This window comes from Sturnira hondurensis, unplaced genomic scaffold (assembly GCF_014824575.4).
Source record: "Sturnira hondurensis isolate 20B ecotype Veracruz unplaced genomic scaffold, ASM1482457v3 Scaffold0001872, whole genome shotgun sequence".
Lineage (NCBI taxonomy): Eukaryota > Metazoa > Chordata > Mammalia > Chiroptera > Phyllostomidae > Sturnira > Sturnira hondurensis.
In genome coordinates this window covers 6,049,286-6,074,313 of record NW_028074503.1, presented here as the reverse complement: position 1 = coordinate 6,074,313, position 25,028 = coordinate 6,049,286, and the positions used below count along the sequence as shown (strand labels likewise).

Below are 25,028 nucleotides of genomic sequence, written 5' to 3'. Positions count from 1 at the left end.
CCTTTGAGAGAGGAATGGTGTTGAATCTTCCTAACGAGAGAATGAGGTACTATTCTGTGTGATCCAAAAATCAGTGAGTGTGTAAGCCATGTGACCACACGCACCTCACTATAAAAAAGGCTCTGGGCTAAGATTAAACCTGCTGGTGAGGTTGTATTACCTCACACCCATGTCTGTGAACTAACCATGTCTGTGGTCCCATCAGCGGACCACAGTTGTATAACCCTTAGGACTACGGGAAGCCCAACCCAGTGGGATGTGTTTTAGGTTTTCAGTAATTCTCCACATCCTTCTGTTCAATACTCCCTTCAATACAGTTAGACTTCCTTCCTTTCAGCTTATACTTCAGCAACCTGGCATAGATTCTTCTCACTCCCTAAAATGATACATTTGTATATGACAGTAGACTTTCATTAGTGACTGATATATTTTTATTCATGTCATATCCTCTACTTTGCCCAAATCTTGGCTTTCAATAATAATGGAAGTGGGAGCATCTTAAAATACTGTTAGCTGAGTGTCTCCGCTTTAATTGGAGTTTTCACCACAACAATGTGCATTGGGGCTGCTTTGGGAATCCCATCGGGAACTCGCTTTTCCTGGTAACCCTCTACGTTCTGAGATTTGCAACTCTTCACATTCCGACTTTCCAGGCAGTAAGTTGGGTTGTTCTTAATACATGGGGTACAGGGAATTCCTCCGTGTGCCCCTCACACCAAAGGAGCCACGGTGGGGCAGGGGGAGGTGGTGGTGGTGGTAGTCTCCCATGTTGAGTACATTTACTCAGGGTCTGGCACAAATAACGCCCCTCCTTTATGACAAAAATCTTTCATTACAAAATCATAAGCATGTAATTCTGTAACATAACAGTATCACACTGGACCACACCATATGGTATTTTAGGTGAAGTGTTCAAATTAAAACTGTAAATTATTACACCTGTATTACTACCCTACCAAGCACACCCAAGCAGGCCTTACTTTTGCCAAACCCTGTATAACCTTGGAAAACTGATCACCTTGGGGAGATCTCAGGAGAGGAGGGGGGGGCGTGCTAGAGCAGCTCAGTCAATCCCGCATCACCTGCCCATTCTCCGCCTCTCCCCTCCTCAGCCCATCTCCACCGCAGCAGAGGTCTTGAAGATCCGCGTGATGCGAACCTTCCCTGGGAGTATCTAGACTGTGTTGTGCCTTGAGTTTCTGCTCTCCCCGGTCACCTGTAAGGAGCACTGGAAGATAGGCCCCTTTGATGCACTCGGTGAGGAGGGAGGCAAAAATGTGCTACCTGAAAAGGCAGACAGATTTAAGAGAGCATTTGGTTGAAAGCTTCTGAGAAAAAAGGCAAGGAATTTGGAAAGGAATGCTGAAGGATGACAGAGATAAATGTCGCTTCCTTTGTGAGTAATTTGATTACCAAATTAGAATGTCAAGACGCTTTGGCAGATTGTAATCATCAATTTCTAGTTTCACACCATGTCTCCTGGCCAGGTTAACGCAGTTTAGTCAGGTGCCCTGTCCTTTATTCCCCATTTTTCCTCTGAATACAAGAAAAAGGGAACTATTATTTATGGCACCTATTCCCATTTGGACACTTTCTTTTCTTTTTTTAATCTTTTTTTTCTTTTAGGGGAGGTACTTTCTACCACATGCCAGAGACCTAGCTAGTAGATACACTGTATATATTCAAATTTAATAACTGTAGATTTCTCTGCTGCCCCATCTGTTTAGACAAAATGTTCAAGGATAATATGTTCAGATAGATTTAGATACACACACACAAACTTGATCCATGAGAGAGTCCTCCATTTTATTATGATAGTCTGAGATATCAATGTCTAGAATGAGTTTCTTGAGCTTGTGGGTTAGTTCTGATATCTAAACTTGCTATGGTTTTTGCCATGCAGTTTTTAAGGAACATAACTTAGAAATGTGAGTTATTTGCCTTAGCTGGTGTACTCGGTGGGTTGAGCGTGGGCCTACGAAATAACGGCTCGCCAGTGCGGTTCTCAGGCTATGGCACCTGCCTACGATGCGAGCCAGGTCCCGGTAGGGGGCGCGCGAGAGAAGGCAACCACACATCCATGTTTCTCTCCCGCTGTTTCTCCCTCCTTTCCCCTCTCTAAAATAAATAAAATCTTTTTTTAAAAAAGAAAGAAATGTGAGTTATTTTACCTTTCCTAGCTTCCTAGCTATTCTGTATCAGTGCGAGGACAGTTGGACCAGGTCCGCGTGGGAGTGGTTGGAGGCAGTGCTGGGTCCGTGAGGCTGTCGTTTCAGCAGGCTGCAGTTGTCTAGAGGTACACGTGAGTCTCTTACAGAGTTGTGAGGCCCACCGTCCCGTCCGCTCTCAGGGTCTGTAGTTACGAAGCTGAGTGTAATCATTAAGAACTACCAAGTGACACTGTGGGCCTTAGAGCGGTCCACCTAATGGCAGCCTCTGCGTCGTTTGGGAGTTTACCGGTAACGTAGAATCTCGCGCATCTGCTCCCCTGGATCAACACTTGAATTTTAAGAAGAATCATGGGCGACTTAGGCACACAGAAGTCTTGATGAGCAGTGGTCTCTGTGGTCTCTCACTAATCTTCACTCAGCCCTTCAAGGAGTTTTGGTTATTATTTCCATTTTACAAAGCGGGACACTGAGGTGAACAGCTGTTGACTAACTTGCTTGAGGTCTAGGAAGGAGTCAGAAACCATGTTGGGATTTGAATCCAGGTCTGTCTAATCCCGGAGTCCCTGCTTTTAAATCCATGGTGTGTTGTTGATTCCCAAAATCTTAGCACCTGTTCAAATGAAAATCCAGTAAGGGGGTGATATAACATGGGATTCATATTACTGCCTTGCATGCTTTTCTAGAGCAATGTAAGAAGAGGGAACTTGTTAAAACACAGGGAAATTCAAAACCAGAAAACAGTAGAGTATAATTGATCCCTGAACAATGTTGGGGGGGTTAGGCGCGTCCATCTGCACACTCTGCCACACACACAATAGAAAATCCACGAATAGCCTTTGACTCCCCCAAAACGTAACTACTAATGGCCTACTGTTGCCTGGAGGAAGCCTTACTAATGACACACAGAGCCGATTAACACGTTTTGTATGTTATATGTATTATATACAATAAAGTAAGCTAGAGAAAAGGAAATGTTATTAAGAAAATCATCAGAGAAAATACATTTACAGTATTTATTGAAAAAAATCTGCATGTAAGTGGACCCCCACAGTTGAAACCCATGTTCAAGGGTCAGCTGTGTCCCCAGTGTTCTTTGTGTTACTGTGTGTGGTCCCCAGCCTTTGCTGGGTCTGGGACTGTAACAGCCTCTTTTGAGAACCCATGTCTCATAGTGGTTAAGAGCAGGTCAGATTGCCCGGGGCCAAATCGCAGCTCAGCCCAGAACCTCCCTGTGTCCCAGTTTCCTCCTCAGTCAGCTGGGGTCCGTGGTGATACTTAGGGTCTGTGGGCCGCAGTGCTAAATGAGTTGTGTTTTAAAAGTGCTTTAAAAGTTTTCCACCACTTTATTATCTTAGCATAGGATGTGTTATGTTTGAAAAACAGCTGATCTGGTGATCAAGTCCCAGTCTTGGTCTGCAGTTCTTCTCTTGTGCATACCTGGTCCAGATGCCGGGCGGGGCCTCTGTGCTGGGCCTTCTCTGGGCGTCCAGTGACTCAGCTCTGCCGCCCTGCCTCTGTTCTGATAGATAGGAAATCTCAGGAGCTTCTGGCACCCTGGGTCACCCAGGCCGAAGTCCATCACGTGGATGCTTTAGTTCCCCCAAGGCCTGTTTGCCTCTCCTCTGCTTTTCTTTAAGGTTTGCAAGTGCCAAGGTCCTGGAGGGATTTGCCTCCATACCTGCTTCTAGGTTTGTTCTGCAAACCCTTCCCTGTTCTCTTCATAAGGCCTCGACAAGTTTCAAGTACTAAAGGGGATGGGGCCAGGGGGGCTCTGGTGGGTGTAATTGCTGCCCAAACTCCAGCAGATTCACAAAAGTCAGATTAGAATAAAATCAACAGCTTTTCACAGAAGATGAAATTTTATCTGGAGTGGTTTGGGATTAGGGGAACAATCCATAACACACTGGGCTTCTTAAAATATGTTTGACAGTTACAGAAATACCTTTGGTAAGTTCTAATTTCTGTGTTCCCGGAGTAGGGCCTGTATTTGGCTAGGTCCTGTCTGATGCATAGTCGGGCTCCAATTTTCTAATACTTGCCTGTTTTCTTGGAGACTATATACATCAATAGAAGTTCCACTTAAAGTCGATGTGTACTAATACATATTTTGAGTAGACTTCAAAACTAATTTGATTAGTTTTATTAAGGCTGCTTATCTGGAACGTCATTTTCTACTTTGTGACATTCTTTCTGACGAAACTACATATGTGAATAGATTTTCCATATTCCGTCTTGAATAGTTATCTCATTGTTTTTTACTCCAGAAAAAGATTTACAGAATATTTATTTTTTAGGGGATTGAGGTACCAGTTTAAAAACACGTTGCTTCAGAAACATACACACATAAATGAAAGTATAACAAGATTATTAGAAAACTTATGCCAGCTTAATTTTCCTTTTAGCTCAACTTGGTGTTCATTCACATGTTAATAGTTTATATTTTACAGTTTTCTAAATTTTATTTACTTATCCTCACCTGAGGACATTTGTTTCTCATTGCTTTTTAGAGAGAGAGAGGAAGAGGGAAGGAGGGAGGGGAAATAAGAGAGAAGCTTTGATGTGAGAGAGAAACATGGATTGTTTGCCTTCTCAAACGCACCTGACCCAGGATCAAACCCTGAACCCGGGTATGTGCCCCTGACCAGAAATCAGTCCCACAGCCTTTCGGTCTATGGGACAACACCCCAGCCAACTGAGCCATACCAGCCAGGGCTATTTATTTTTGAGAGAGAGATGAAGGGAGGGAGAAATAGAGAAAGAAAAACATCAATGTGTGAGAGAAACAAAATGTGATCAGTTGCCTCTTGCATGCGCCCCAACCAGGGACCAGCCCACAACCCAGGCATGTGCCCTGACCCAGAATCGAACCGATGACCTTTTGCTTTATGGGACAATGCCCAACCAACTAACTGAGCCACACTGGTCAGAGTGCATGTTAATTTTTTTTAAATTAACAGTAGAATATTCATAGTGCTGGTGATTTCACTGTTTTCAGGATTGTTTTATAAGTGGAGGAGGGTGGTATAGTTCCAGGTATATTTCTCAAGTTTTTTTTAAATTTATGAAAAGGATCATGGAATCATAGGTTCTATTCCCAGCATTTAAGTGACGTCTTTTAGAACCAGCTCTTGGAATGTGAGTGATGATCTAAGAAGAGGAAGTCAAGGGGAAGGAGACTACAGAAAACTTCTGAACATAGTATTCTAAGCATTTCTTTACCAGGGCAGGATTTGGAGGTAAGGAATAACTTAGAAATAGTTCAGAGACAACGGTGGAGAAACTGCATGGGAAAACATAGGTTGAGTCAGGAGGAGAACTGTTGGAGAGGAAGAAGAGGGTCTTGTCTATTTAGTGACTGCTCACAGGCAAACCTTGGAGATTCACAGTGTGTGTTACTGCCAAAGACCTGGGAGCAAAGTTGGCCTAACCCAGACTAAACATTTACACCTAAACATGTGTAAGGATGATGTGAAAATTTGGAAAAAATAAAATCTTGCCTGGTCAAACACTTAAGCCTTCTCTTTGCTCTCACACTGAGACCTCTTGGGAAGGCGTTTGTGTACCACTCTTGCAGGTACCCTCGCAAGAGAGATGACGTATTGTGCAATAGTCCGAAGAAGTTCAGAACTAGTACTCTGCCACAGTTTGCATTTTAATTATAGGTCTCAATGATTACTGAAAGCCTAGTTCCTTTGGTAGCCAACATCATTTCTGTCACGTCTCAGGTCTGTAGGGACCATACTGTGAATAATCAATTACTAAGGCACTTGTGAAAAGTGCTTTGCAGTTTGCGAAGGGCTTTCTTGTATGTGGTTTCATGCTAAGGCATTTGGAGGGCATTTCTAGTGTCAGGTACTGGGGCAGATAGATGGAGGGGGCAAAAATACAGCCCTCAACCTTGGAGACTCACTCACAGTCTTGTGGGGGAGAAAGACAAGCAACCTGAAGAACAAACCCTGACAGTGGGGTGAATCCTGTGATAGTATGAGCAAAATGAAGGCAGAGGATAGGAACAGAGACACCCATTCTACAGATGAGGAAAACTGATCCTCAGTGAGGTTAAGCAATGTCTCAAGTTTACCTGACTACCAAGGAGCAAAGTTAAAGCTCCAATCCCAGATCCAGGCCTCTTATACAGCGGCAATCTTTTAGCTGTAATTTACAGCTAAAGTTTTAAAAGCATTATTATTAGGCATTAAAGGGGAAAGAAGGATATTGGATTTTGTGTTTTTGCATTTCAGGAAAATAAAAGGGAACATTCTCAATGAGGGGGATATAGAATAGCCCAGTCTTCCAAATGTCAGCACATGTTCAAAGTGGAAGTGGCTGAAAGCTATTATAATTTGGGGGTCTCTTCCTCACATAAAGTCGAGCTCCCGGGGGAGCCCTTCCCATGGTGGTCGAGTGCAGACTGGCTGCTCCTAGGTCCCACACTCGCCAGGAGCAGGTGGCCAGTCTCCGTGGTGCTCCGTCTGCTCCCTGCTGTTGGCGGCTGAAGACTTACTCCCCAGGGCCTTTGGTCTTTCCCACTTTACTCAGCGCACTTAATTAAAAGAAAACAGAATACAATAATGATGCAGAGTTATGACTAGTAAAAAACACCAATAAAAATGACTGTTAAGTGCTTGACAAATAGAAAATGTTTAATAATACTAAGGTGCTTTGTGGGGCAAGGGTTTATCCCTTGGCACAGGATAACAGGCCTTTCTGTGGAGGTTCTCTTGGGACGCTGCTCCTGGCAGGCAGACAGTTCTTGTCCAACCAGAACAGGTGAGCAAAATAGATCCTGTCGTCCTGGAGTCACCTGACTTCTTACTGCAAGCCTGTGGTCTGGAAGTGACAATGACAGACCTATAGGTGATATAAAGTTATGATAAAGATGAAGCTTTAGTGACACAGGAGCAAAGAAGGGACAATATAGTAGGGGAATAAAGGAGAGGGGAGGTAAGTAGCTAAAGTCCCTCCAGTCTTGGGGGAAGTTTGAGCAAAACCAACATGCTTTCTAAGTTCTAACTAGACTTTCTAAAGGGTAGACCAAGTTCAAGTTATGGGAATAATTAACCAGAATGGCCTTAGGCAGGTTACTTTGTTTCTCACCTGTTAAGTGGGGATAGTGGGAATATTGCTGTTGGGATTAGTAAAATCCTGTATTAAGTGCTCAATAACTGGTAACTTTTTTAAGGTTTTACTTATTTATTTTTAGAGAGAGGGGAAGGGAAGGCAAAACAGAGGGGGAGACACATCAATGTGTGGTTGCCTCTTGCATGCCTCCTACTGGGGACCTGGCCCGCAACCCAGGCGTGTGCCCTGACTGGGAATCAAACTGGTGACCCTTTGGTTCACAGGCCAGCATTCAGTCCACTGAGCCACACCAGCCAGGGCATTTTTAAAAAATTTCTATTGGTTAGAGATTGTTGACAGGCAAGTATTAATATGTCTTCAGTGTTCAATAAAACTATCCATGTCATTAAAATATATACAATTTGATTTTTCCTGATTATCACCAATGAATTTGTAGAAATGGATATATTTATTTATATTCTTCATTAGAATGTTGCGATACCAGTAAATCATATTCTAAATTTATTTTTTTAAGAGTTTATCTATTTACTTTTAGGGAGCAGAGAGGGAGGGAGGGAGAAAGCGAGGAAGAGAAAGAGCAATGTGCTAGAGAAACATGGACTGTTTGCCTCTTGCACACCCCCAGCGGGGGACCTGGGCTGCTACCCAGGCATGTGCCCTGACCGGGAATTGAACCAGCGACCTTTTGGTTCACAGATTGGCACTCAATCCACTGAGCCACACCAGCCAGGGCTCTAAATTTATTTAAATAAACAAATAATCATAGAATACGTAAATAAGATCTTTTAAACATCTATCACTAAAGGTGATACATATGACCAGATAATAAGTTATAGGGTTTTTTTAAAATAGTAGTTTTTTAAATATTCTCATGGTCACATTACAACCAGAAGAGACCTCATCCAGACACAATGAAGAATAGGAAACTTCCTGGCACCATGTTGGATCAAACAGCGGCACTCTGTTCCAGGGCTAATTTTAGAGATTGTGTCATTCTCTTAACCCTCTTTTCCTACTTGACAAATAAAATACTTGCTCAGTTGACAGAAATCATCAAATAATTCACATTTTATCTTTGTTTATACCAACTTGTTTTGAAGTGAGGTCAGTAAATATTACCTGCATTGTGAGGCATGGATTGTAATTAGCGAATTAGCCTTCAGTGCGCTGCCCAGGGTTAGGGTACAAGAAAACGGCAGAGCAGGGGGATCAGCCCCACTGTTGGGCAGACCCTGGTTTCCAGGAGAACCGAGAGACATTATTTTCTTAGAGAAGAAAAAAGTCGAATTTCTTCCAAATAGGAGCAAGACTCCCCAGTAACCTTATTTGTCTTTTTGGCCTACTGTGTTTTAAGAGGACCACATAGAGAAATTCAAAGTCCACAAATAGAACTTTGCCAGGCATTCTTTCATTCTTTAAACTTCTTAGCCCCAGTATTGCACTTACTGTGTCTTTTTTTTCAATTTTTTTATTTAATTATTTTTCAAGTACAGTTTTCTGTCTATTATTCCCATCTCATCCCACCCCCCATCCTCCCCCCTCCCTCCCACACTTACTGTGTCTTGACACCAGAATGCAACCTGCCCTAGGTTTTAAGCAAAAATCAAATACACGACGTAACAGGAATGAAAAAGGCCTAATCACCTGCCAGTAAGGTATTTGAAAAGTTTCATGAATTAAAACATGGAGTTCCTTCGACGCAGGCAGAGAACCATGGTGGGGAAAAAATGGTGGCCTCAACAACTTCTTCACATCAGAAGGAAAGGTGGGTGTGCCCAGCGTCCAGTGGATTAGTCGTGAGGAGAACGGTGCTGCGATCCTGCAGATCAGGTTCGATGCATATGGGATAGAAGGAGTAAGCAGAATCAAGACTATTTGTTTAATGCTTATGCCGTCAGTCACAGCCAGTTCGTAAGCTGTGTGGAAGTCAGATTTGAATATGAAGCCAACATTTCTCTCATCACAGTCTGAGCCAGGTCAGGGAACTTTACTGGAGAGACTTACCAGGTGGTGTCCATTGTGGAAGCTCAACTCAGGAACATCTCCGTCAGGAGGTCTTCCCTCGCCTCCCCAGACTAGGTGCGTCTCATCCGTGGCAGGGACGCTCTGTAAGATTTCTTCACACTTTCTTCATCTTACGCCTTTCAGGGTTATATGTCTCTCTTCTCAGATAGTGTACTACAAATAGCAACTAATCATTTTTAAAGTTTTCATTAGTTATTCAAAAATAATAATAGCTATGTTAGCATATTTATATTTAAAAATGACTTTTCCAAAAAATAAAACTAGTGAAGAGAAAAATAAAATAGTTAAATTAACACAAGACTAGCTTAACAGGAGAAAAAAACAATTTAATGTGNTCCGTCAGGAGGTCTTCCCTTGCCTCCCCAGACTAGGTGCGTCTCATCCGTGGCAGGGACACTCTGTAAGATTTCTTCACACTTTCTTCATCTTACGCCTTTCAGGGTTATATGTCTCTCTTGTCAGATAGTGTACTACAAATAGCAACTAATCATTTTTAAAGTTTTCATTAGTTATTCAAAAATAATAATAGCTATGTTAGCATATTTATATTTAAAAATGACTTTTCCAAAAAATAAAACTAGTGAAGAGAAAAATAAAATAGTTAAATTAACACAAGACTAGCTTAACAGGAGAAAAAAACAATTTAATGTGTGCAGAGGGGAGAAGAATAATATGATGCTCAGATCATAAAATGAGGCTCAAAGAAATGATGGGACCAGGCACCTTTTAAAACTTTTTAGACAAGGATACAGTAAATCTATGAGAAATTGACAGGACAAAGAAAGTTAGTGCTCGTTAGAAAAGAATCTGGGCCAGGTTTAGGGGCATCCCTTAGTGAGGAATTTAAACGAAGCAGTAAATTAGAAAAGAGGCGGGGAGATCGGGTTCCAGACTTTTCAGGGGTTCCACTGGAGCAGAGTGTCCTCCAGGGGCCAGGAGGGCTCCCTTCACCGGGAGGCCTGTGTCCTGCTGTCATGGAGACCAGGGAGGGTCCAGGCGCCCTTCTGGCCACCTCCACCCTTCTAACTTGATTTCGAAGTAATCACTGTGCCAGAATGGGATGTTTGGGGGTGGCTTGTCATGGGGCCCAACAATATGTAACATGTTACTAGACACCCTCTGTGAATGTTAGTAAATGGAAAAACCCAGGAATGCAACCCAGGTCTCTCACTCGTCCACTCATTCAACCAATATTTACTGAGCCCCTACTATGTGTTAGGCACCGATGACCCAGCATAGAACACAGTAGGTCTCATTTCTCAAGGACTTCACATTTAAGGGGGAGTGACAGACATTAAAACTAACAAAACCATAATTAAAATAGACCGAAGTGACTGGGTGACTCCTCCCTCCTGACATGCAGTCTCCTCCTCCTGTCCGTTGGGCCCCACCCACTGATCACCCGCCCTGAGTGATCCCATGTAGAGGCTCCACGTGGGTCAGAGCAGATGCAGCTGTGACTGGCCTCCACTCTTCCACATCAAGTGGTCATTTTGGATGAGCCACATCAGACTTAGTGTTTCCCTAATTAAAATATTAAGGGAAGGGTGGGTAAACTGTATAGAATGGAGGTCAGCGCAGTTCCTCCAAGAACTCAGAGTGGGTGACATGCCTGACCACCTCACCTTGGTAGGTGGGGTACGGCAGTGGAGGCCCAGAGAGCGGGAGTAGTATAACCTGGTCCGCAGTCGGGAAGTGACCGTCGTCCATAGGCTCAGCGAGTCTCCTGGTCCACATAGCCCTGTCTCCTCACTTGCCAGGTTTGGTGTCAGCGTTACGATGAGATTGCTTCAGACCTGATTCCGTTGGTTCTCAGCCTGGCAAGGTTCTCCCTGCCCGGAAATACTGCCTGAGTGGCTGAGGGGACGGGGTCTTTTGGGGGTCAGAAAATCTGTGCCTTTCTCCCCACCCCCTGTTGGGAAAGAACCCAGGTGAGCTATTGATGGGAGCAAAAGGAAACATTAGCCCAGGGAGGCACCTCTTTGTGAATCGATAGTCTGCATTTGTGATGCTGAAGAACTGTGGGATTAGCATTTGAGAAGGAGGGATAAATAGCCAGCCTCCTGCAGGCGACCTGGGGCTGAGCTGTATCCTAACTTCCCTGGGCTTCGTCAGGGGCGGGCGCCTGAACCGATTTCTGGGAAGCCTTACGGGAAGCCCCGGTCTGTGAGGTGGCTGTTACAGGGATACCTGATCCGGTGACCTTGACAATCCCTTCTCTCCTAAGAACCTTTGATTCTTTCCTGGCAAGAGTGTCTGCAAATCAGTTTTTGACACATCAGATATTTGTAGATTAGACGGCAGTATGTACATTGAGGGAAATTGTGTTTTTAGAACCCTTGTCTGTCCTCGATATGGTATCAGGTCAGGCTGTTTAAAGTTATACGTACATTGATATACTAACAGTGTCTGTTGCCATTTCTAGTTGGAACTTATGTTTTATGTTGGAACTCGTGCGTGCACGCACACACACACACGCACAAGCACAAGCACTCTATCTTTTTACAATATTCAACTTAGTATGATGTACAGAGTAATGAATCTGACAAAAGTCCACTCTTGGGGCATTGCCTCTTTGGCTCACTGCCTGTTGCTGATGCCTAGCACAGTGGTTGGCACACTTAAGGTGCTTAAAAGTATTTGTGGAAACATACAAGTATTTTATAATAACATTCTAAGGTAAATTTACAATCTTTGCCCTCCTAGCCCTGTGCAGAAAGGCCCTTAAGTATTTTACCTCACTTGAAAAAATTATAACTAATTCTTTAGATGTCAAGGTTAGAAACAAAAAGCTCCCCCAATAGCACTTACGTGGGAAAAATCACCTTTCCTTAAATATGTGTTATACACCTACTGTGTGCCCAGCGCTGTGCTGCGCCTTGAAGGTTAAGTCGTGTTTCTTTCTGCATGCGTTCCAGATTTCATTTTTCCTCTCTTGTTGATTTGTCAGCACCCAGTGGGAAGCACATGTGCCCAAACTCATCACCAGCCGTGTTACACATGGCGATGGTCCCCACTGTGCCCTGCTAGCACAGGTGTGGGTCTGGTGGGCAGGCTGTGCCCTCTGGGAAGGGGAGGGCGGGTCCAAGATCCACTTGCCTGAAGTCACCAAACCTGTACTGCAGCCTCTTCTGCGGTTTTGGTCTGGACCAGGCTTCTCCCCCTCTCTGCCTCAAGCAGACTCAGATTTTCTCTCCTTTCCCCTTCCCCCCTCATTTCTCCTCCCCCTTTCCCCAGCTCACCTCTAACTCTTTAGCAACTCAGAGAAACCCTTTTATGAAGGTACACATTTGATTTCACAGAAGCATCCAGTATTTAGTGTTTGCTCAAATTATAGAATTAACATTGCAAGACTGAGAATTTCTTAGGGTGGGAATTCCAGCTTCAGGGGATCAGTGTGCTAGTTTCGGTTTAGGGGAAAGAGTTCCTTTGACTGTGACTTTCTGCCTGTCCAGCTGTCGACCTTGGGTTTTTATGGTTGGTATTTGGCCTCTTCTCACTCTCCTAGGTTAATTGTATTAATATTAGGATACATCATGTATGTTTTAAGAAATATCAATTACTTTTACGAGACTGATCGTGGACTCGAGTCGCCTTTTTGATTGTTCACAGCTATGGAAAATAAAGTCCGTTCACTCACGGTTGTTCATGCTCTTTGGGAGCTCACATATGTTCTGGTTCAAGCACAGTCTCGTGGGTTCATTTTCATTTAAACTTAAAAAATATGCTCTGAGGGGGCAAAGTATAGTTAAAGAAAGGGTATAAATGTAACAGCCTCTTTTTCTTTCTTGGTAATTTTTTTCAGCCAGTCTATTTCTCTTGGTTCTTATGTGGCCTCCCCTTGGGCTCATGCTGTTTTCCCTTGAGTGGGGTGTGAAGGGAACAGAGAAAGGAAGAAGGGTTCCATCGGAGAAACATGGTAGAGGTCAGTGCAGGAGCAAAAGCCCGGAGACAGAAAAGAGCATAGATACCCCAGAACATTCCAGAACAGAAAGGAGATGTGTGGGCTTCGTGCAGAGAGGACAGGGAGGCGGTGAGAGAGGAAGCTGCAGGGCTCAGCAAGGACCCTACGGTGTCTAGTCCACGTTACGGTTTCGAACCCCCCCGTTGCGGTGTGGGCAGTTATGGAAGGCTTTCAGCAGAGGACGACAGGATGCACCTGCTTTTTTAAAAACAGGTTCTGCTCAGTGGAGGTGCGGTCCATGGTTGCAAAGGAACTTAGAGCGAGGGTGGAGACTTTGCTGTCTAAGGACTAAGGGGGCAGTATCGAGGTCGCAGAAGGTAGAGGCCGCAGGACACGGACATGGGTGTTGGGGGATGGAAGTGTCCTGGCACCGGTGGGCGGGGCGAATGGAGGTGCCGCCCAGTGAAATGGCCACTGCAGGGGGGCCGGGGTGGGAGGGGCATGGCGAGCTCTGCTTTGGGGATGTTGATTTTGGAAGTTCACCAGTTTGTAGATGATAACTGCAGTTACTTGGGGTGGATTACTTTACTTAGAAGGACATTGTAGTGGGGAAAAACCAGAAGACCCCCAAGAAAGATGAATGTTCAGAGGGCAGAGGAGTTGCTGGCACAGCCACAAGGGAGGGGGGCGGGCCGTAGGGTAAGGAGGGCGCTCCCGGGACACAGCAGAGCCCAGGGAGTGAGTGATCGGTGTGGTTTGCAGCCAAGCCTTTCGGTGAGAGGAGGCCTGGGTGTGTGTCCTGTGGCTTTACTACACAGGACCTTGCGTGTATGGCCTCTGCCAGGCAGTTTTGTGAGGTGATGGGCAGGAGGCTAAAGTCAGACTGGAGTGAGCTAAGGGAGCAATGAGAGGGAGGGAAGGTAGCAGCCAGGGGGAAGGGAGGGAGGGGGCTCCTCTCCCAGGTTTGACTGCCTGAGGGGGAGAAAAGGAGGAGCCGGATGGGGGTGGGTGTGGAGATGAGTTTCTTGGGTTTCTGTAGATTTTGTGTATTTTTAAGATGGGAGAGACCTGGCCATGTTTACGAGCTGATGGGAGGGAGTCAGTAGAGGTCGAGAAGGACAGGTGGTGGCAAGATCTGCGGGACAGGTAGAGTGACTGGCTTGGGTTGTTTCATTAATATTTTATTTCCTTTCTAAAACCACGGGAGGAAAGACTGGCCCAGGCCAGACTCAGACAGCTCTGCAGCCGCAGCTCCCGGATTCTCCTCCCAGCCCCTCCTGCATTCACTGCTCCCTGGGGAGTCCAGATGCCTGGTCCTAAGGTGTCTGGCCTCCCATTTAAAGGATAGTTGTCTTTCAACCCTGTACAGAAGCACCGAGGCCTCGTCCCACTGGAAGGCTCAGCTGCATTAACGACACTGACCACACCCTGGGCCCCTGGGCCCCTGCTCCACTGTCCCACCCTTCCCCTCCCTTTCCCCTCAACCCCCAGAGGTGGCTCTGTGCCAGGAACTCCTCTGCCCCGCCTCCTCCCCATTTAGGAGGGGAACCTGAACATCCTTTGTACTTGAACTGAGTCAGTGACAAAGCAGAGGATCAAGTTCAAGGCAGAGGCCCATTTAATTGAAAGAAAGGCTAGATAAAATAGGAACAATGTCTGGAAATGTCTCTCAGACCAGAGGAAGAACGGATGAGTTGCGTTCTGTGCAGTGAACATGCTGGGTCTTGAGTTTCTTGGAATTCCGACAGGCTCTTGTTAGTATCATGTAACTGATTTGAAGTGCCACGCCTGGATGCCCAGAGAGACAGTTTCTAGACTTTGTTCTGAGCCAGGCTTGAGTAAAGTAGATGTTCATAAGGGAAAAAGACAGCCTTCTATTTAACTGTTTTTTTCTGGGGGAAAAATTACTGTGATTTACAACATGTAGTTTTTTCTCAATTAATGAACTTTAATTTTTAGAGCAGTTTTAAGTTCACAGCAAAATTGAACAGAAAATTCAGAGAATGCCTATATATATCCTGACCCCCAAATGTACTTCCTCCCCTCCTGTCAGCACCCCCACAACAGAGGGGTGGTAGGTTGTTAGAATGGGTGAACTTGGCCCCCCAACTCCGTAGTTCACATCAGGGTTCCCTCTCGATGCTGTGCGTGCAGTGGGTTTTGGCAAGCGTACAACAGCACGCAGCCACCGTTGGAGTGTGGTACGGAGCAGTCGCGCTGCCTGAAACTCCCCTGTGCTCTGCCTGCGCATCTCTCCCTTCCCTGCACGTGTTTGCTGCCGTCCTCTGCCCGGTGAGCAAAAATGAAGATCTTGATACAGCCTTAATAATAGCTGTGTTTTGGTTTGAGTACCTTCGTACACAGAGGGAAATTCAGTCCCAGACCTGGAGTTATGACTTGAAAGCAGCGATTTTCAGACTTTTTCAGCTCATGGCACACATAAACTAATTACTAAAGTTCTGTGGCACACGAAGAAATATTTTTTTGCCCATCTGACAAAAAATAGGTATAATTTTTATTCATTCACTCCTGGTGGCTATTGTTGTATTGGCTGTTGTTGTTTCTTATTTGACAACCTAAGGGAAAAGAAGTCAGTGCCCATGAAAACAGTCAGGTATCATGTGTTTTAAAACTTCTTGCAGCACACTGGTTGAAAATCGCTGCTTTGAAGCAACAACATCTAAATTCCAGCTTTGCTCCTCTCTCTGTAAGTATTCCTTGCCTGCCTTTCTAAGTTTTCAGTAGTGAACATTACACCAGAAGCTTTTTTTCTCACCTCTTTGGGTGATGGAGGAGAGGGCAGAGCAACCCGCCCTTGACCGTGGCCTCCAGCTGAGGATGAGTCCCGGCCTCTCCTATGGATTGCAGTGCACCTTTCTGTTCCCAGAGGACTGAGGAGAGGACACTGGCTTTTCGAAGGTTCTGACAGCAATGTTCATGGCAGGGACCCCTTGAGAAAGAGAGACAGAGAAAGGTGGTTTGGTGATTAAGGGGTTAAAGCACTGGAGTTTGGGGCTATGCTGTTTACTCATCGCTACTTTGTACAGAAAATGTGTTGCTTTAAAGCTTAGGGAAACTGGTTAACTGTAAATTCTGACTTTCCAAAGTTGCTGGGAAATGCACAGGGTGAATTGGACCAAAATACCAGTTCTTCAGGGACGCGCCCTCCTCTGCCTTAAGCTTCTTTGTCTGCATAGCGTTCTCATTACCAGCCTTTACCCAGCTCTCCTGGGTTCCCAGCATCCCTCCGGAGGCCTTGGAGGAGGCACAGTGAAGCAGGCATCGCTCCTCGATGTCACTGTGCACCACTGCCTGGCCTTTGCTCCTGCTCATTTACCAGTATTCACATTTACCTGGTACTTTCCTACTGGCTGTTTTAGGCTCATCAGATTTGATGGGCTGGTTATGTTTTCTAATGCTTAGTAAAACATACTTATTATAAGTATCTAGAAATAGGAGAATAGCCATCTACGCATGCCCTAAAATAACCCTGCTTCTCGCTGGTTGGGAACAGCCGTCCACCACAGCCTCATAGAGCCGGCGGGAACCCCCACAGGGTACTGAAGGTTGTGGTGGGCGCCCAGGAGGCTCATTATGCATGCGAGAGGGGGTGCCCCTCCTCCGGGAGCTGGAAATGTCTAGGAAGGCATTTCCTTGCGGGTCTCTCTCCCATTCAACTTGCTCAGTTTTGTGCATCCTTGGATTTTTGTTTTCCACCCAGAAGAAAATGCTGTTAATGGCTGTCCTCCTGCACCCAGGACTGTGAACTGAGGGCCCCTGCCCTGAGGAGGGGAGATTAGAGGTATTCAAATAATGTCCGTGTATCTCAACTACCCTTCACTGAACACCTAGCACAGGAGCTGTGGCAGGGTGACAGGTGGTTATGGGTGAGCGGGGCTGCTTCGGTGGGGCCTTCGGGGAAGAAATCTCAGAGCCACAAAGAACCTTCCGGGCAGAGGAAATAGCTTGTGCAAGACTTTTGGGAACTCCTTGGGAAATACCAAGTTAGTGCAATCTGACTCTAGGATGCAAAGAAGGGAATGAAGTGGAGTGGCCGCTTGGGCCTCCCTGGAGACAGTGGGGAATCGGGAACACTGGCTTTCACGGAGTAGTCTGATCGCGGAGGTCAGCCCAGAAACGCAGTGGACTGCAAAGCAGACCGGAGCATGTGCGCCCTTGCAGTTGACCATGAGGCCCCAAGCAGGTGATGCAGTCTCCTCACTGCATTTGCTCTGAGCATATTAGCAGCCCTGCCTCCTGAGGGAGGTGTCTGTACGTCTACCAGTGTCTTCCTTACCCCTAAGGCCTTCTGGAAAGTCATCACTGGTGGAAAGAAAGTTGCATTGGGAAACTAAGCCAAGATTGTAAAAGTCAGTGTGGGGATAATTCTGTTTTTCCCCCGGACTCCTCAGAGGAAGGCTCTGGAGACCAGTGACTGGATTTCCTAGGAGAGAGATGTTTTGGGGGAATGAACTCTTGATATTTTCTTTCTTTCTTTCTTTTGGGTGGAGTTCACCAAGGCAGTACTTTTAGACAGTGAGATCCAGGCCTTTTGTTCGAGGAGGAATAGAAGTCATGGCTGTAACAGATAACTCTGGAAGGGCATACGTGGTATGCCTGTGGATATTTTTAAATTAAAAGAAGTTTTCTAACTTAACACAGGTACATGTTAAAATTTTGAAGAATACCATGAAAAAATAACCTTGCCTCCGACTCCTGGCTCAGGCTCCCATTTCCTCCCTGGAGACAGCCACTGCCACATTTCCTTAGAAACGCGGGCGTTTAACATGCATCTTCAAACATAGTGCACGCCTCCCATAAGCCTCTTGAAAGGCAGAGCTTTCTTAAATGAGTGTGCGGCGGTTGCTCAAAGGTTTGGAAAGAGTAAAACAAGAGAAAGAAGGTAGAATCGTGTCATGGGGGTACTGATTCGTGACCATGAGTGAATTTGGGGGCTCACATAAATAATAGAAATCATGGCCAAGGGAAAAAATAAAAATCATACACAGCTGAATGAGCTAAATCCATCTGCAGAGACAGACTGTTTTGTAAATACAGTGGGACCTAGAATATTCTCGTTATGTATACTCTAGAGGAATCTTTTGGTGTCTTTTATTCTTGCTCTCACCAAAGCCTGAAAGTGGTGGGGGAAGCCTGTGGCACCTTTCCCTTGGTACCCCTGGCAGGCAAGTGTGGTCTGAGGGTAAGGGGCACGTGCAGTCCCCAGTGACAAGCAGGACGCCCTGATAGAACATGGGCAGGTTACACCAATGAGGTTCAGCCTCCTGATCCAGTTGTCAGGGTGAGCGCCTAACCTGCAGGAGAGGGAAACAGGGCCACCCGGGCATTCACATTGGCATTAGAAGCCACTCAGATAACATGCCCTGGCTGGTGTGTGTAGCCCAGTGATTGAGCGTGGGCCTGCAAACCACATGATCGCAGTTCAGTTCCCAGTCAGGGCACATGCCCGGATTGCAGGCCAGTTCCCAGCAAGGTACCCACGAGATGCAACCATACATTGATGTTTCTCTCCTTCTCTCCTTCCCTTCCCCTCTAAAGATAAATAAATAAAATCTTAAAAAAAAAAAAAAACAGTNAACCTGCAGGAGAGGGAAACAGGGCCACCCGGGCATTCACATTGGCATTAGAAGCCACTCAGATAACATGCCCTGGCTGGTGTGTGTAGCTCAGTGATTGAGCGCGGGCCTGCAAACCACATGATCGCAGTTCAGTTCCCAGTCAGGGCACATGCCCGGGTTGCAGGCCAGTTCCCAGCAAGGTACCCACGAGATGCAACCATACATTGATGTTTCTCTCCTTCTCTCCTTCCCTTCCCCTCTAAAGATAAATAAATAAAATCTTAAAAAAAAAAAAAAAACAGTCAAGAAGCTCCTGAGTTAGCACCTCCCTGCCCCCACCCTCATGTCCGGGCTGCTCCTGAAGCCCTCAGGTCCTGTCCTGGACTCCAAATACTGTCCATATTTTCTGACCACAGCCCTTTGAGACGTTAAAACACTGATTCTTACCCACATATTATAGATGTAGAAATTGAGTCTTGTAATAGGCAAACCCTTTGTCAAGTTCAAATAAAAAGGAAATCATGGTGCACAGTTAACTTTCCTCAGAGCAAGTGCGGGGAAGTGCTGGTCCGGCAGTAGTGGCTGTCGAGCTACACAGAGGGCTCCCGGGGCCGGCATGTCTGGGAACAGTGCCATCATTTTGGAAGCCCTAGATGAAAAAGCCATTTAACTCAGTGTTTTCCAAGTTTTTTTGATCATTAACTTGCCACCTTTTCCACCTGGTAATATCTAACAGTACTATTCCTCATAACATTTTGGGAAACACAACCCTACCACATCACCAGCAAAAATGTAATTTTTTAGTTACTTAAAAAATACCTCTCTGTAAAAGTCTGTTTGTACTATTTAAAATAATTTAGTTCTAACTATTTTACCTATAGCAATGTAGGAACTGCCGAAGGCACCCACATGGTCATCAGCCACCAATACAATTTTCTGATTCATGGAGCAGCAAACAGACACTACGAGAGGTGCTTGAAACCTGCTGTAGGTCTCAGCCACCTACCTGCTTTGTGACCGGACCAAAATACTTAACCTCTGTAAACCTCAGTTTCTCTCCCTGCAAATGATGTTAATTATTACCTTATGGTCAATGCAAAAATTCAATGAATTGATTCACCTAAAGCACTTGGCACAATGCCTGGCATGTAGTAAATGCTCAGAAAATACTAATCTTTATTATTCATGAGCTCCATGCAAATTTGCTGTTCAGCACAGGCTGGTAGATAAGATTCTTGTCTCAGGGATGGATGCCATCGAGATTTGATTACACTTGAGAAAATTGCAGTTGGCTATGGTGTCCAATCTTAATGTAACTGGAGAAAAACTGTGCCCTATTGTATTCGTTTCCTAGGGCTGCCATAACAACATACCACAGACTAAGTGGCTTCAACAGCTTGAACGACAGAAGTGTGTTGTCTCACTGCTCTGAAGGCCAGAAGTCACACTGTCTCCAGGGCTGGTTCCTTCTGAGGGCTGTGAACTCAGTTCTGTTCCAGGCCTCTCTTCTGGTTTCTGGGGATTTTCTGGCTGTCTTTGGCGTTGCCTGGTTTATAGTCACATCACCCTGATCCCTGCCTTCACACTCACAGTGGCCTCCTCCTGGTGTGCTTGCCTGAGTCCAAGTTTCCCCTTCTTATAAGGACACCAGTATATTAGATTAGGTCCCACCCTACTCCAGTGTGACCTCATCTTAGTTAATCACATCTGCAAGGACCCTGTTTCCAAATAAGGTCACATTCTCAACTGCTGGAGGTTAGGACTTTAACGTATGAATATTTGGGGACACAGTTCAATCCACAACTGTACTGTGGCAAGTTGGTCCCAGTAAGAGCATGCAAGAGAAAAGATTTGGTTGTACACAGTTGGGAAATTTTGTGCTTGCTTTTTTTTCCCTTAGAACTATTTTTTCAATCATCTTTATGCACCAGAATGCATCCATTTTAAGTGTGCAGTTCAGTGAGTTTTGACAAATGCATGTACCTGTGTAACCATTACCCCACCCTGATCAAGGTATAGACCACTCCCATCTTTCCAAGTGTTCACCTGTGCATCCCCCACCCCAACGCTCCAGCCTCAAGAAAGCCACTGTAGATCAGTTGTTGTAGTACCTTTTCTAGCATTTCATATAAATGAAATTATACAGTATATGTGTATATATATTCTGTGCTGGCTGGGTTGGTTTTTGTTTTGTTTTGTTTTGTTTTTGCTTGTGTCTGCTTTTAAAGCAAGCCTTTTATCTGCAGGAATCTAATGTAGAAGTTTTTAGTAACCATAAACCCGGTTCTTAGAATTCTGTAACTAGATGGAACATAATTTTGATAGGCCTTTTAAAAACTTTACTATTTCCTTACTATGCCCGTGGTCCTATATTAGACACCTCATACCCTCGTTAAGTCCTTGCATCAGCCTTGTGAGGTAGGTATTCTTTTGTCCATTTATAAAAAGAGGCATTTTCTTCAATTGCTGCTACCTGGAAAAATGGGTTTAATTGAGGGAAAGTTGAACGTTTGCCAAGATTAGAGCTTCATAATATGGGACTATGCCTGTAACAGTGTTTTTAGTGAAGTGTTACAAGGTCATTGTGCGGATGAAGTGGGTGTGTGATGCTGGGTGTTGAGGATGGTGCCTGGCCCTGAGGCCCCCGAGTGCCACTTGTCATTACCGTTGTTGGTGGACTCAGAGGCTGTCATGGCTGGAGTCCCTCTGTTTTAACCCAGGCCCAGCTCTTCACCCCTCAGAGCTCGGGACAGTCCACCCTCCTCCGGAGTGGGGTGGGCCAGCAGAGGGAGGGTGGTCCTGCCCCCCTTTCATTCTACGCCCCTAGCAGGGCTGCCTTTTATGCTTTTCATCTGCGACTAAATCATAAGCTTTCCTTGGAAAGAAAAGGTTCCCCATGAGCAACTGCCTTGGAGCAGTTCTGCCTTCTCAGTTTGGGGCGGGAGAAGGTTTAGTGACCTTGGGCTGAGGCAGGACGTGCAGCTTCCAGGAAATCAAGGCAGCAAGTACCTGCCCACCGTGGAGCTATGGTGATGTCCTTGTTCAACGCAGGACTGTTCTTATCCATCTCGGTATTTCCAGTGCCAGCCAGGCTGTAGTAAATGTTTGCAGGCGTACATCAGTTCATTGTTTCACACTATCTTGTTTGGGACACATTAAGCATTTCAGAGGTAAAACATGGAATTGGTTAGTGCCGTCTTTTTAGCAGTTATTTTAGTTGGGGGGCTCTTTTTAAGTTGTCGTATTTTTTATTCCTTATCTTTCATATCACTTTTCAAACACGGGTGATAAAGGTCTATTAGCAGTTGTGTTGACATCTGCCTCAAACTAAGTCTTCAAATTGTCTTCATATAAATCTTGAAGAAGTAGTAATGTCAGCATAGGTGGTAATTAAAAAGCAGGAATAATACTTAATAACCCCTACAGGGGTACCTGAGGTACTCTGTTGTGGAGCCGTAGCAAATACTGCTTGCCATCAATAATGCAGATGGGCCGTTACCTGACTTCCATTTCGTTTCACAAGGTTGCGCAGGACTGTAGTTCTCCCTGGGGAGCTGGCGGCAAGGAAACAGCTGGGCACGTGTGTGCCTGGGAGCAGAGACCACCCGACCCTTCTCAGCTGGGGGCTGTGAGCTGTCTCCCTGAGCCTCAGTTTCTTTTTTTGGGGGAAACATCACGCATCAGCACTTTTCCAGCCCTGAGTTCAATAAAACATTAATATGCAGATTTTGTTACAGAGCTAACTCAAATATGATCCTGTGTTATAGATGAACATTCATTTCATTAAGCGTATTGTCAGACTTGACATTGAGGACATATGCATGCTGTAAATAGGACAGGTACAGTGAGTGAATAGACTTCTGCTAGAGAGATGTCTCATTAAGACTGAATTGAATTGATTTTAATGCTTTCTTACAAATTTTTACATTAAGAGTAACAAACAGCAAATGGTTCCAAGTATATGGACTTTTACCCCAAACAGCCACTGTCTCTCTCCTCAATCGTTATTTTTACATTTAAAGTATGCTAATTTCTTACCTCATCCTATCTTCTTTATTACCATCTAACTAAATTATATTAGTGCAACCAAAGATAGCTTTCAAGAGAGAAGTGGTAATCACTGTTTAATTTGCTTAACATTTTAATTTTTGTATACCAATTACATGAAATAGGATATCAAGAACACTGTTAGCAGGTAAAATAATTCCAGTGATGGGATTTATTTGAGTCCTAGTTTATCTAAGTGGTTGGGTGAATATTAACACTCAGATCACCTTCTCCAAATGGTAGTAAACAGGCCAGCAAGTTAAGTGCCGTTATTATGAATTTCATTTGATTATGTTTTAGGGCAGAATCTCCATTGGGAGGTCAGTGCATTTTCGGTTGTAAAGAGTTAGAATGGGGTGTGTGTGTGTGTCTCTGTGTGTGTGTGTGTGTGTGTGTGTGTGTATTTCAGCAGAACCCTTTCAGAAATGAGTGGTTAATATTCCAGCATCATTGTTATACCAGAGTCTCATCTTTTGCACATTCGTCATACAGAAGCACTACAGAAAGGAAGGATGTTCTGTGTTTCCGAGGGCACTCACACTCACACGGGGGTTCTTTAAGCAGTGGCCAAGGCCATCGTTAGAGTTAGAAGTTTCTGAAGATCTGTTAAAAACACTACTTGTGAGTTTTAACATAATTGTGAAAGTTTGGCAAAGTATTCGCTGTCTTCATTGAGATAGAAGTTGTACTTACACAATTTGAGAATAAAGTAAAAGCAGCTTATTATATTTGATGGTTAATAATATCAAACATTTATTGATACGTGTGTATAACATAGAATGTGTATTATCTTTCTCAGCAGAAAAAGAATAATTGCAGAGTTTACGCCTCTGGGTACAGTCACCCATTGGTATCCATGGAGGAATTGGGTCCAGGAAACCCCCTGGTACTGTAGGCAGCAAAATCCGTGGATGCCCAAGTGCCAAAGAATAGCTCATTGCAAAATGGTGTATATCAGTGCATACAGTCAGCCCTGCGCATCTGCAAATTCCCAGCTGTGGATTGAAAGTAATATTTTCCATCCATTGTTGGTTGAATTTATGGATGTGAAACCCACAGATAGGAGGGCCACCTGTATTTGTGTAGCGCTTCACACTATGCAGTGTAAAATAAGCCGGGATCTCCCAGCAAGTTCAGAGCCACTAGAAAACAGAGGGAATAGAGAAATAAGAATGCTCCCTGGCCGGGTGGCTCAGTTGATGGGAATGTCATCCCATACACCAAAAAATCACGGTTCAATCCCCAGTTAGAGCACATACCTAGGTTTCAGGTTCAGTCCGTGGTCAGGACATGTACTGGAGGCATCTGATCGATGTCTCTCTCTCTTTCAAATCAATAAATGTATCCTCGAGTGAGGATTAACCAAAAAAAAAAAAAGAAATAAGAATGGTTGCATGAGTGATACATGTATAGACTGGTACTTTATAAATATCCCTTACAAATAAGCATTAAATTCTTTAAAAATAATTATTATTTGTAAACTCTTAAACTATCATTAAAAAATAATAGCTTACTTTTTAAAGATTTTATTTCAGGCATTAGGGAAATGCTTTTCATAACTTTCTGCTTCTTTACGTGTTACTGGTTTTTTCACGATTACCATAAAAGGCATCCTAACTGTGGAGAGACTGAGGCACAGAGCAGTCAGACCTCAAGGCAGGCACTAGGTTTGAGGCCCCGCCCTCTGGCCTAGGAGCTCACGGTTCCATTCTGCCTCTGTAGACCATTGCCAATGTGTTCTGATTTTATAAAGAGTAGCTATCAGTTCACGAGATGATACCATAAAATATTTTACTTCATTTAAAAATGTTACTTTTATCACAGGATACACGTCCACCCAAGTTGTCCGGGACATGTCTCAGAGTCCCTGTGTTTAAGTGCTGCTGTAGTGCTGAGTTCCGGAAGGAACATGGAGCGTCCTGCCTGTTTGGACCCCAGTTAGCTTGTTGTTTCCCCTTCTGCTCCTGTTCCCTGCACCAGTGGGTCTGATGCCTTATATGGTGATTGGAGAGAAGGGAACGAAGTCTCTGTGAGGGGAGGGGAGGGAGGGCGAGCTCTGGAGCACGCACCTTCTCCATTCTCTCCTGAATTCAGTATTTAGTCATTCAGCAGTAGAGCCCACTAAATGCCAGGCTCCATGCTGAAGACTGGGAAACAGAGAACAAAACGCAGTTCCCCCATGAAGCCCGCAGTCCGGTTGATTTCCAGGGTGATTCTGAC

The 25,028-nt window shown here is 44.9% G+C and overlaps 1 protein-coding gene and 1 long non-coding RNA gene across 5 annotated transcripts in view; one reads left to right on the top strand and one right to left on the bottom strand.

Annotated features, from left to right (window-relative positions):
• KCTD1 (potassium channel tetramerization domain containing 1) overlaps nt 1–25,028 on the top strand; it is a 186,369-nt gene that overhangs the window by 100,415 nt on the left and 60,926 nt on the right. The window lies entirely within an intron of this gene.
• On the bottom strand, nt 14,778–19,406 carry LOC118977350 (uncharacterized). The gene is made up of 3 exons (XR_005064502.1): nt 19,209–19,406; nt 15,959–16,132; nt 14,778–15,074 (listed from the first exon to the last, which is right to left on the bottom strand). It is a non-coding gene; the product is annotated as an uncharacterized LOC118977350 (long non-coding RNA).